We start from the raw sequence: 13,203 nt of genomic DNA on the forward strand, positions 1-13,203 counted from the left end.
CCGTGTGAGATGCAACCAGACCGGCCACTGCAGGTGTGCTCCTGGCTGCACAGCCTAGCCTGTTCCATGACGTGTCCCAGGAACACATTACATCCATACAAATGCGTGTGCATAAGTGTGTGTGCAGTACCTTCTGTCCAAGTTCGAGCAGGGCTGGGTTCCAGGGTTTGCTCCGAGGAAGAGCTGCAGAGAGCAAGCTTTCAGAGATGCTCGTCATCCCAGCTGTGAACCACTCCCTAATCCTCCCCCTGATGACACCCCATGACGAAACAATGCTGTAAATCTCACACATCACACCTCGTGACAACAAATGTCCTCCCTCTTGATGAGGGAAAAAAATATAGTAAATGCGATTTCTTTTCCAGCTTTTTTTTTTAATTTTCAGCATAACAGTATTCCTTGTTTTTGCACCACACCCAGTGCTCCTGCAACCCGTGCCCTCTCTAATACCCACCACCTGGTTCCCCCAACCTCCCACCCCCGCCACTTCAAACCCCTCAGATTGTTTTTCAGAGTCCATAGTCTCTCATGGTTCACCTCCCCTTCCAATTTCCCTCAACTCCCTTCTCCTCTCCATCTCCCCTTGTCCCCATGCTATTTGTTATGCTCCACAAATAAGTGAAACCATATGATAATTGACTCTCTCTGCTTGACTTATTTCACTCAGCAAAATGTTCATCATCACTAGCCATCAGGGAGATTCAAATTAAAACCACATTGAGATACCACCTTACACCAGTTAGAATGGCCAAAATTAGCAAGACAGGAAACAACATGTGTTGGAGAGGATGTGGAGAAAGGGGAACCCTCTTACACTGTTGGTGGGAATGCAAGTTGGTGCAGCCACTTTGGAGAACAGTGTGGAGATTCCTCAAGAAATTAAAAATAGAGCTTCCCTAAGACCCTGCAATTGCACTACTGGGTATTTACCCCAAAGATACAGATGTAGTGAATAGAAGGGCCATCTGTACCCCAATGTTTATAGCAGCAATGGCCACGGTTGCCAAACTGTGGAAAGAACCAAGATGCCCTTCAACGGACAAATGGATAAGTAAATGCGATTTTAATGCCCCTCCCACCCTGGCCTGTTCTCCTCTCTGACCTCACAGACTCCAGATTCGTCTGAGCACCAGACTTGCTTGTGGGGCTTCTCAGAACACACGGGCCTCTCCCTAGACCCACAGACTCCGAGTATTTGGCGCAAGGTCAAGTAATCACCTGTTTAACAAGCCCTACGAGCAAGGCTGCAGCGCAGCCACGGGGAATCCTAATCTACATTCCTGCTGCTAAAAGTGCGATGGGAAGACCAGAAGCCACCACCCCTTGTCGAAAATACAGAAACTTCAAACGCATTTCCCAGATGCAAACCACAGTGTGTCCCATATCTGGCGCACGACCTACGCCAGTCAAGGGCTGGCCAGTATGGAGCACCTCCCTGGTCCAGAAGCAGTACCTTCACTAATGCAGCCTCATACCCCAGCTGCTCTGCAGCCCACCCAGCACAGACACCCCTCCCGCTGCCCCCATGCCCTGAACTTCCTCACCATGCTGCACCCCTGCCTCCCTTCCTCCCCGCTCTCACAGCACCTCCCCTGCACACCAAGTACATTCCCATTTTCAACAACCACCATCCTTGACTCACAGATGCTATTTCCCAACTGAGCAGAATTGCAGGAGACTCTGCTTCCTAACTCCTTGACCTTGGACTGGAGCCAGCACAGGATCGCTAGGGCAGAGGTGGGCAAGGAGAGGATGGAAACCTAACAGGAACTAATTCAAAACGAGAAATTCCGGCAGGCCTCTTGTCTGCTAATCCAGCTAATCCAGAATCTGTTCCTCAAAGAAGAATGGGAAAAAGATGGAAAGAACAACTGAGCCCCAGAAGAAGGGCAAGAGCTAAATGAGTCTGAGAGTAACCCCTCGATACCACAGATGCCTGGGCATGGGGGCGCGCCCTGGGCCTGTGGAGACTCCGACGGGCCAACTGCCTCCTGCAGCTGTCAGGCAGGAGACACCCGAAGCTGAAGGAGACCAAACTCCTACTTGGATGTGAAAACAGGCCTAATCCTCTCCAGAAACAAAGAAACAACAAATAAATACCCAAAGATGGGCTGAGGCCCCAACCCAGGCCTGAGCCAAGGCTGTCCTGGCCATAAAACGTTGCTGCCCACAGTCAGTCCCGGACGCAGGACAAAGGTCTGGGTGATGTCCAAGTCTCTGTGATCACAGAGACTGTCCTACAAGGACAGGTCCCACTGGAAGGATGAGGACAAAAGAGCAGAGAGACTCCCCAGCTAAGCGGTGACCGTGTCACACCCACACTGAACGGCTCTTCACAGCCTTCTCCTGCCCCCACCTAGAGGAGACCCAGCACACCAAACCTGCAGATTCTGGAAGGTTCTCAATGCTTCCATTTATTTCCTCTCTCAGACTTCAGGAATCCTCTCCTTTAACTAACTGATCCACTCCTCATGACAAGAACTGGAAAAAAACAATTCACATATAGGGTCCTGTTTTCAACAAGGAAGTAAGAAGTTGTAGCTCAGTGTCACACTAAGTAAAGACAGGGATGGAGATGGGCTACTCTTCCTTGGCTGGAATAGGAAAGCAGATGAGAAAAGAGAACACGGGTCGATCTTGGTGGAGGGGGCAAGGGGTAGGGGCAGGGGGATAGTCACGCGGGAGGGGGACCTGTCTCCCCACCTCCTCACATTATGTGAATAGGAACACAAACACATTCAAATGTCCTTTGCAGAAAGAGAAATCAGGGGTATTGATGTCACAAGATGGGAAAGTGAACACATCTTGCATTACTTGGTCCCCCACAAGGCAGCGGGCTCACTCTGTGAAAGGAAACAATCATGAACAGATTCAGGTCAGTCATATATGTGTGGACTTTCTCAACAGCCCACCACATGCTCAAAATATCCACTCAAAGAATCCCCACAATCCAGTCATGGCCCCGTTCTTTCCCCCTCCCCATGTCAGACCCTCTAGGGTCTTACCTTCAGAAGCAGAGGGAGCCCTGGGGGCTGTCACTGCCTGGGGAAGAACAGACAGAATGTGGTCAGAGCCCACAGGAGATGAAACTAAAGGATGAGCTGTGGGGTGGGTGAGCTCCCCATGGGGTCCCATCTACACTGTCTCAGGGTCTCAGGGATCACCCCTCCATACTCACTCGTAGCCTAAGCATAACTCCTTCCTCTTCCACCTGGGGAAAGAAAACATCCCATGAGATGCCATGAGGGAGGCCAGGCCCAAGATCCTAGATGAAAGGATAGCCTGGACCACAAGGAAGTTTCCAGAACTGTCACTATAGACCTAGGGCAGGATCAGGGACATGAAGAAAAGAGATGGCAGGGTGAGACCAACCATCCTCCTGCAGTCTGTCCTCAGCAAGGACCTAGCTCTCTGACCTGTGACTGCTGGGAATCGGGTCCATCACCACATTCATCAGGATGATTAATCTATCTTTCACTCTCACCTGTGCTTTACTACATGGTGATCTGGCAGTGAGCCCCACAGTGGAGGGGCACATGTGTGCGGACAGCAGTGCCCATAAACAAGGCAGGACAGACTTTCACCTGGGAAAAGAAAACTCAGAGCACCCCCCTTCCCTACCTGAGCTCTCCTTCCTCCACATGACAGCTCCAACCACCACAGTACCAGTGACCACAACAACAACCAAACCAGCCATGATGCCCTCGAAGGTAATGGGGGGCCAAGGAGGGGACTCTGGGAAAAGAGGGTAAGGTGAGGGCCTTGACCCGCAGGTTTCAGCTTAGGCACTACTGAAGATCTCCACAACAGCTCCTGATGTCCCTGACAGCAGACTCTATGACCAGGTTTCCCTCCTTACCACATCAAAAGGTAATGTGCTCGGACAGCCCCTCATGCTGCACATGGCATGTGCATCTCTGCTCCTCTCCAGAAGGCACCACCATAGCTGCCCACTTCTGGAAAGGTTCCATCTCTTGCAGGCCTGGTCTCCACAAGCTCTGTGTCCTGCTGGGTCAGGTCCTCCTCATCACGCTGCCAGGTCAGGATGATCTCCGTAGGGTAGAAGCCCAGGGCCCAGCACCTCAACGTGACCTCATGGTCAGACACAAGACGTAGGTGACACGTGTTTTCAGGGCACCTGAAGAGAAGGGTCAGAAAATTTAGGAAGGAGTTAAGATGGTGGAGGAGTAGGAGACCCGAATTTCATCTGGTCCCTGGAATCAGCTAGATAGTTATCAAATCATTCTGAACACCTAAGAAATCAATGGTAGGTGTGAAGAAAGAAATGCTGCAATTCTACAAGTAGGAAAGTGACCACTGTTTGGGAGGTAGGAGGTGCGGAGACATGAATCCAGGGTGAAATATCGGAGGATATGGCAGAGCGGAGACAGTTGCTTCAGGAATCAGCTGCCAAGTATTATAAACAGCAGAGCACGAAATCGGGACTCTTAGAAATCTGCTCCAGTGCGGGAGGTCCCTGGCTTAAAGATACTCAAGTATCAGAGTAGGGCGGAATCCGGAATCCGAGGTGGGACGGCATGGCTCAGGATCCCCAGGGTCACAGAAAGAACAGGGGTGCCTGAGTGGGCAAAGTACCCAGGCATCAGAGCGGGAAAACCGGCTGCAATCAGTGAGGGTAGGCGCCCACTTTATCCTCGGGTTGCCATAAACAGGGAACCACTGCACAGTTGGGGGAACTATTCTCCCAGTAGGGGCCCAGCAAGTGGAGAAGCACAGGGAGACACCCCCCTCCTCCTCTGGGTGGAACTGCCCGGGTCCCCCTGCAGGAGTCCGTGAGGTTGGAGTTTTGAAACTCGGTCACATGCCTGACATAAAAAAACACTTGGTCACAGTCTGGGTGAACACAGAGTTTGTAGGGAAATCAGGGAGACCAGAGTGACTGATTGCTTTTCTGTGCGGCTCACTAAAGAGTGGGCAGTGTGAATTTTCAGCTCCAGGGCTAAAGAGCAAGGTGTAGCCATATTCACCGGGCTGATCAAGCTGAAAGCCTCCGCGCAAAACAGCGCCACCTAGTGGAACCCAGAGCTGCTTACACTGAGCCCAGCCTCTGCGCAAAGGAGGTGCAATTCCACCAGGGCAAAGTCCACCTGAGAATCAGCTCAAGAGGCCCCTCCCCCAGAAAACCAGCAAGGACAATTGGCCGGCACCAAGTTGACTGATCATAGGCGCTCCAAAGCTTCCATTCTTGGGGAAAACCATATATAGCATTCATGGTTTGTTTTTTTCTTTAGTCTTTCAGTATTATTTTTTCAGCTATTTTTCTCAATTCCTTTTTTTTAATTTTTACATATCCATTATTTTTTATTTTTTTGTTTCCTTCTGTTGAATTTTATTTTATTTTGTTTTTGTATAGATATGTTTTTCTTTCTTATTTTGGGATCTAGTTTCTCTTAATAAGTAGACCAAAATACACCAAGATCTAGTTTTTGTTTAGTTTTTTGTTTATTTCTTGTTTTGGTTTTTTTTTTCTAGCTTGTTTTGTGTTTTTTTTAATGTTATTGTTGTTTTTTTCTCTCATTCTTCTATTATTTTCTGGACAAAATGATGAGATGGGGAAATTCACCCCAAAAGAAGGAACAGGAGGCAGTACTTACTGCCAGGGATTTAATCAATATGGATATAAGATGTTTGAACTAGAATTTAAAACAACTATAAAGATTCTAGGTGGGCTTGAAAAAAGCATAGAAGACACTACAGAATCTCTTACTGTAGAAATAAAAGAACTAAAATCTAGTCAGGCATTTAAAATGCTATTACCAGGTGCCTGGGTGGCTCAGTCAGTTAAGCATCTGTCTTCAGCTCAGGTCTGATCCCAGGGTCCTGGGATCGAGCCCCACATCAGGCTCTCTGCTCAGTGGGAAGCCTGCTTCTCCCTCTGCCTGCCTCTCCCCCTGCTTGTGCTCTTTGTCTCTCTCTCTCACTCTCTCAAATAAATAAAATCTTTAAAAATAAAATAAAATAAAAATGCTATTACTGAGATGCAGTCCCAAACGGAAGCAATAAAAATGAAGGTGAACAAGGCAGAAGAGCGAGTCAGTGACACAGAAGATAAAATTTTGAAAAAAAGGAAACTGAAGAGAGAAAAGAAACAATTAGATCACGAAGGGAGACATAGAGGACACAGTGATTCCATAAAGTGAAATAATATCCATATTATAAGAGCCCCAGAAGATGAGGAGTGGAAGAAAAGGGCAGAAGTTTTATTTGAACAAATTATAACTGAGAAATTCCTAATCTGGGGAAGGAAACAGCATTCAGGTCCAAAGTCCAGAAGGCACAGAGAACTCCCCTCAAAATCAATAAAAATGGGTCAACACCTTGACATATAATAGGGAAACTTGCAAATTTCAAAGATAAAGAGAAAATGCTGAAAGCACCTCAGGAGTAGAGGTCCTTAACTTACAAGGGTAGAACATAAGGCTGGCAGCGGATGTGTGCACAGAGACCTGGCAGGCCAGAAAGGACTGTATGATATATTCAAGATGCTAAATGGGAAAAATATGCAACCAAGAATACTTTATCCAGCAATGCTGTCACTCAGAATAGAAGGAAAAATAAAGATTGCCCAGGAAAAACAAAAACTACATGAATTTGTGAATACTAAGTCACCCATTGCAAGAGATATTAAAGGGGAATCCTTTGAGCAGAGAGAGAGTCAAAAAGTAACATAGACCAGGGCGCCTGGGTGGCTCAGCTGGTTGAGCAGCTGCCTTCGGCTCAGGTCATGATCCCGGCGTCCTGGGATCGAGTCCCACATCGGGCTCCTTGCTCATCGGGGAGCCTGCTTCTCCCTCTGCCTCTGCCTGCCATTCTGTCTGCCTGTGCTTGCTCTCTCTCCCTCTCTCTCTCTCTGACAAATAAATGAATAAAATCTTTAAAAAAAAAAAAAAAGTAACATAGACCAGAGAGGAACACAGACAATCTACAGGAACAACAACTTTACAGTTAATACAGTGGCACTAAATTCATATCTTTCACTAATTACTCTGAATGTAAATGGACTAAATGCTCTTATCAAAAGACATAGGGTATCAGAATGGATAAAATAACAAGACCCATCGATATACTGCTTACAAGAGACTTATTTTAGACCTCTATACACCTCCAGACTGAAAGTGAAGGGGTGGAGAACCATTTATCATGACAATGAACATCAAAAGAAAGCTAGAGTAGCCATCCTTACATCAAACAAACCAGGTTTTAAACCAAAAATTAATGAGAGATGAAGGACACTATATCATAATAAAAGTATCTATCTAACAAGAAGATCTAACAATTGTAAATATTTATGCCCCTAAATTGGGAGCAGCCAAATGTATAAACCAATTACTAATAAAATGAAGGAAACTCATTGATAATAATATGATAATACTAGGGGACTTTAACACCCCACTCACAGCAATGGACAGATCATCTAGGTAGAAACAACAAGGAAAGGTAGGGAGCTTTGAATGACACACTGGACCAGATGGACTTCACAGATATATTCTATACATATTCACAGATATATATAACCAGACAAAGACCCCATTTTTTTTTAAGATTTTATTTATTTATTTCACAGAGAGAGACACAGCAAGAGAGGGAACACAAGCAGGGGAAGTGGGGGAGGAAGATGTAGGCTTCCTGCTGCACAGGGAGCCCAATGCAGGGCTCTATCCACCCTGGAATCCTGACTGAGCTGAAGGCAGATGCCCAGTGACTGAGCCACCCAGGCACCCTGAAGACCCCATTTTGAAGGAGAATTACAGACCAATATCCCTAACGAAAAGTCTCACCAAGATACTAGCTAATAGGATTCAACTGTATGTTAAAAGGATTTATTCCTGACTACAGGGGTGGTTCAACATCTGCAAATCAATCAGTGTGAGATGCCACATCAATAAAAGAAAAGAACCATATGATCCTCTCAATAGATGCAGAAAAAGCATTTGACAAAATACAGTGTCCTTTCTTGATTAAAAACTCTCCACCATGTAAGGATCAAGGGAATATCATACGCCAATATCATAAAAGTCATATATGAAAGACCCACAGTGAATATCATCCTCAATGGGGAAAAACTGAGAGTGTTTCCCCTAAGGTCGGGAACACGGCAGGGATGTCCACTCTCACCACTGTTGTTCAGCATAGTACTGGAAATTCTAGGCTCAGCAATCAGACAACAAAAAGAAATAAAAGGCATCCAAATTAGCAAAAAAGTCAAACTCTCACTCCTCGCAGATGGCATGATACTCTATGTAGAGATACCACCTCACATCTGTCAGAATGGCCAAAATTAACTAATCAGGAAACAAGATGTTGGTGAGAATGCAAAGAAAAGGAAATCCTCTTCTACTGTTGGTGGAAATGGAGACTGGTACAGCCACTCTGGAAAACAGTATTGAGGGTCCTCAGAAAGGTAGAAATAGAGCTATCCTACAACCCAGCAATTGCACTACTAGGTGCAATTCTACCCAAAGGATACCAGCATAGTGATCTGAAGGGGCACGTGCATCTCAACGTTTACAGCAGCAATGTCCACAACAGCCAAACTATGGAAAGAGCCCAGATGTCCATCGACAGATGAATGGATAAAGATGTGGTACATATATACAATGAAATATTACTCAGCCATCAAAGAGAATGAAATCTTGCCATTTGCAACAATGTGTATGTAACTAGAGGGTATTATGCTAAGTGAAATAAGTCAGTCAGTGAAAGATAAATAGCATATGATTTCACTCACATGTGGGATTTAAGAAACAAAACAGATAAACAAAGGGGAAGGAAAGGAAAAATAAAATAAGATTAAATCAGAGAGGGAGACAAACCATAAGAGATTCTTAAGTCTAGGAAACAGACAGGGTTGCTGAAGGGGAGTTGGGAGGGAGGGATAATTGGGTGATGGGCATTAAGGAGGGCAGGTGAGGTAATAAGCACTGAGTGTTACATGCAACTGATGAAATCACTAAGTTCTATCTCTGAAACCAGTAATACAGCATATGTTAAGTAAGCTGATTTTAAATTTTTAAAAATTGTTAAAAGAAAGAAAATTCAGGAACTTTACATCTGTCTTGAGCCACTGAAGCAGCTCTCATGTGGCCATCTTGAGAATGAACAGGACATCTGGGGTGGGGAAAGACAGCAATAACCCAGACAGCAGCCTGAACACATATTCTCTTCTTGTTTGGAAAGTTCTATAATTAGGGTGAGATGGCCCAGTGTATAAGGCAGGTTTCTGTGAGAAAAAAGGAATTTCTGGTCCTAGAATGGCTGGAGGCCAAGTGACTCAGAATAGGTAAAGTCAGACCCCAAACAGTGGCGTATGGGGCAGAGAACAAAGCCTAAGACAATCCCCCAAGGTTCCCAAAGGCACTGTGAGTCAAAGGGAAAGGCCTGTCAGTTGTTTCAGAAATGGTCTCCTCCTCCATACCTGGAGAGACTGTAACCCTCAATAGTCCCTAGAAGAAAGTCAGACCCTTAGAGCCACTCTGGTACCAGGTCTGAAAACCCAGGCAGAGTTAGTCTCCAGACCCGACCCACGGGAGGGCCATATACTGGTGTGGATCCCATGTCTTCCTACCCTCTTAGGAGGCCTCAGCCTGAAGGGAAATCGTGTAAGTCCCGCGGCCCCCGGTACCTGTGTGCTGCAGCGTCTTATTCCCCATCTCCAGGTACTCCGGAGCCATTCCACACACGTGACCTCCAGGTCGTTCTTCTGGGGCTCCGCCACACAGGCCACCTCCCACTTGCTCCGGGTGATCTGCGCCGCTGCGTCCACCACGGTCCAGGAGCGCAGGTCCTTGTTCAGGGGTGAGGTAATCCGCGCCGTCGTAGGTGAACTGCCTGTATCCACCGAGGAGGCGCGCTTCCGACGCCACGTCGCAGGCAGACGTCCACCGGACGGTGTGAGACCCTGCCCCGCCCCCGCGGTCAGCTCCGCCCCAGAGGCCCCGCCCCCACGGTCAGCTCCGCCCTGAAACCCAGGTCCCCGCCTGCGAACCCCAGGGCTTAAGCCAAAACTGAAAGGCGGGTAAAGTGCCCTCGGGCTCTTCCCGGGTGGGGAGACGGACGGGTCCCGCAGCCCCGTCCGTGAGGATCGGACCTGGACCGGGACCCGCGTCGTTGACCCGCCTCGCTCTGGTTGTAGTAGCCCCGCAGGGTGTGCAGGCTCACTCGGAAAGTCCGTGTGGTGTCCTTGGCGCCCCGCGTCTCCTGGTCCCAAAACTCCAGCTCCTCCTGCTTTACCCACGGCGCTCGCGGCTCCATCCTCGGATTATCCGCAACGCTGTCGAACCGCGCGAACTGCGTGTCGTCCACGTAGTCGACTTCCCAATACCAGGGCTCCCCGCGGCCGGGCCGGGACACGGCGGGGCCGAAATACCTCAGGGAGTGGAAGCCTGCGGGCGCGGAGGGGCTGAGACCCCGCCTGACCCTTCTCCCCGCGCGGGTCCCGGAGCCCGGGGCCCAGGTGGAGGCGGCCGGGAGGACAGGGGGAGGGGGCACCGAGTGGGGGAGAGCAGGGCGGAGACCCGGAGGGACGCGGGAGCACTGGCCGGGGTGGGGCCGGGGGCGGGGACAGCTGAGAGGCGTCTTCCCCCGGGGTCCCGCGTGCCCGCCGGGTGGTCCCCTAGCTCCCGCCGCAGAGGCTCTTTCCTCCCACCCCGCACTCACCGGTCCAGGTCTCGGTCACCGTCACAGGACCGACAGCAGCAGGAGGAGTATTCGGAGTATTACCACTCGCATTCCTGGGGTCTGGAGAATCTAAGTACCCGCGGATCCGTGGCACCTACTAGCCGGGAACCGCGGTGACGCTGATTGGCTTCTCTAGAAACCCGGCACGCAATGGGAGTGAGAGCTGGGACTACGTCATGAGTATCCAGGCAGGAGGACACGACACAGGTTGTGACAGGGAGAAGAGAAACCCGGTGAATAAGTACCTCAGCTGGGGCACCTGGGTGGCTCGGTGGGTTAAAGCCTTCTGCCTTTGGCTCGGGTCATGATCCCAGGGTTCTGGGATTGAGCCCCACATCGGGCTCTCTGCTTGGCAGGGAGCGTGCTTCCCCTCCTCTCTCTCCCTGTCTCTCTGCCTACTTGTGATCTCTGTCTGTCAAAGAAAGAAAGAAAGAAAGAGAGAAAAGGAAAAGAAATAAGGGCCTTGGCTTCCTCTACCCCAGACACCGATCTCAGGCCTGGGACTTTCAGAGCCAGGCCTTCTGGGAAACCCCGTACATGCCCTGCTTTCTCTCCACCTGGCCCAGGGTCTTTCTTGAAGAGACACCAGGCAGGGATCAGCCCCTTTTGTCCCTTTTTGTTTCTGGAATTTCTCAGCTTGAGCTGAACTCCTACTCCTTACCTCTCCTATGGACTCTTCTAAAGGAAAACTCACCCCCAAGATACTGGATGCTAGACAGTGAGCAATGAAAATGAAGGGACAGGGGTTTTCTCTTTAAGTCTGAAGTCACCATGGAAAGCCCCAGCTGGAGATTCCCATAGGTATTAGTTTCCTTTTTGTCAATTAACTACAGTGGTAACACAACCTTGATAACCCCTGAACATCAGAACCTAATCCGTAAGTGATTTTGCCCCTTCCTACAGAAATGTCTAAACAACACCGCAGTAAAGGCTCACAAAACTCCTGTGTTGTACTTTGTCAGACAGTGTAACTGTGACGCCAAACTGTTGTCCGGTTTGGTTTGGTGTTTGAAATGAGAAGAAACTCACCTCACATTTAGGTTGAAAATAAATGGATGTTTTTATATACTAACACAGGTTACATGGAAACCAAAATTTAAAACACAATGCTATTTAAAGTTGTTACAAAGAAAATGAAATACCATGTATACACTTAACAAAACACATAAAGGATCTGCATGCTGAAAATTACAAAATGCTAATAAAAGAACTCAAGTAGAGCCATTATATGTTCATGAATAAGAAGATTCAATTTAGTAAAAAGGTCCGTTCCCTCCAAATTGATCTAGAGGTTTAATGCACTTCTTGCCAAAATCGCAGTAAGGCTTTTTTGTAGACATAGACAAGGTTATCTAAAATTTATATGGAAAGCCATAGTACCTAGAATAGCTAACACATTACAAAAAGAAAGATAAAGGGAGAAGGATCACTCTATTTGATATTAAGGCTTATGATTTGGCTACAGTAATTAAGACAGTGTAATGCTGGCAGAGAAATAGACATATAAATCAATGGAAAAGAATAAAGAACCCAAGAATAGGCCCACACACATGCTCAGCTGAGTTTTGACAAAGGCACAAAGGCAATTCAATGCAAAAGGATAGTGTTTCCAGTAAATGGTGCTAGAGCAATTGGGCATCCACAGACAAAAACACATAAGCAAACAAAACCCAAAGCTAACTCTCTCACTTTATAAAATTAATTTAAAATGTATAGTGGAACTTATACATATATAACATTTAAAAGTATAAAATTGTTAGAAAAGGGGTGCCTGGATGGCTCAGTCGGTTAAGCGTCTGCCTTCTGCTCAGGTCAGGATCTCACATCAGGCTTCCTGCTCAGCAGGGAGTCTGCTTCTCTCTCTCTCTCTCCATCTGCCCCTCCACACAGCTCTCTCTCTCTCTCTCTCTCTCAAGTAAATAAATAAAATCTTTTTAAAAATTGTTAAACGGGTGCCTGGGTGGCTCAGTGGGTTAAAGCCTCTGCCTTCAGCTCAGGTCATGATCTCAGGGTCCTGGGATCGAGCCCCACATTGGACTCTCTGCTCAGTGGAGAGCCTGCTCCCCACCCCACTGCCTGCCTCTCTACTCGTGGTCTCTCTCTCTCTGTCAAATAAATAAATAAAATCTTTTAAAAATTATTAGAAAAAAAAGAAAATCTTTGGGATATATCTTGACTGTGGTTATAGATATACAAACCTTCATGTATGATTAGGTTCCATAGAATTAAACACATACCTAGATAAGCACAAGTAACACTGGCAAAACCTGCCTAAGAGCAGCGGATTGTATCAGTGTTAAAATCCTGGTTGTAATACTGACTACAGTTTTGCAAAGTGTTACCACTGAGTAAAAGTTTCACAGGATCTCTATTATTTCTTATAATTGCATGTGAGTCTTCAGTTAGCTCAAAGTAAAAAACATTAATTTTTAAAAACACTTGCCCCCCCCAAAAAAAAACAGAAACAACAAAACTCTTGTGGCTCTAATTAAAGCCCAAACTTAT

The 13,203-nt window shown here is 47.4% G+C and overlaps 1 pseudogene; it reads right to left on the reverse strand.

Annotated features, from left to right (window-relative positions):
• Nucleotides 1-966: 966 nt before the first annotated feature.
• On the reverse strand, nt 967-10,910 carry LOC125101813 (popy class I histocompatibility antigen, alpha chain E-like; annotated as a pseudogene).
• Nucleotides 10,911-13,203: the final 2,293 nt, after the last annotated feature.

The sequence above is a fragment of the Lutra lutra genome, chromosome 6, assembly GCF_902655055.1.
Source record: "Lutra lutra chromosome 6, mLutLut1.2, whole genome shotgun sequence".
In the NCBI taxonomy this organism is placed as follows: domain Eukaryota; kingdom Metazoa; phylum Chordata; class Mammalia; order Carnivora; family Mustelidae; genus Lutra; species Lutra lutra.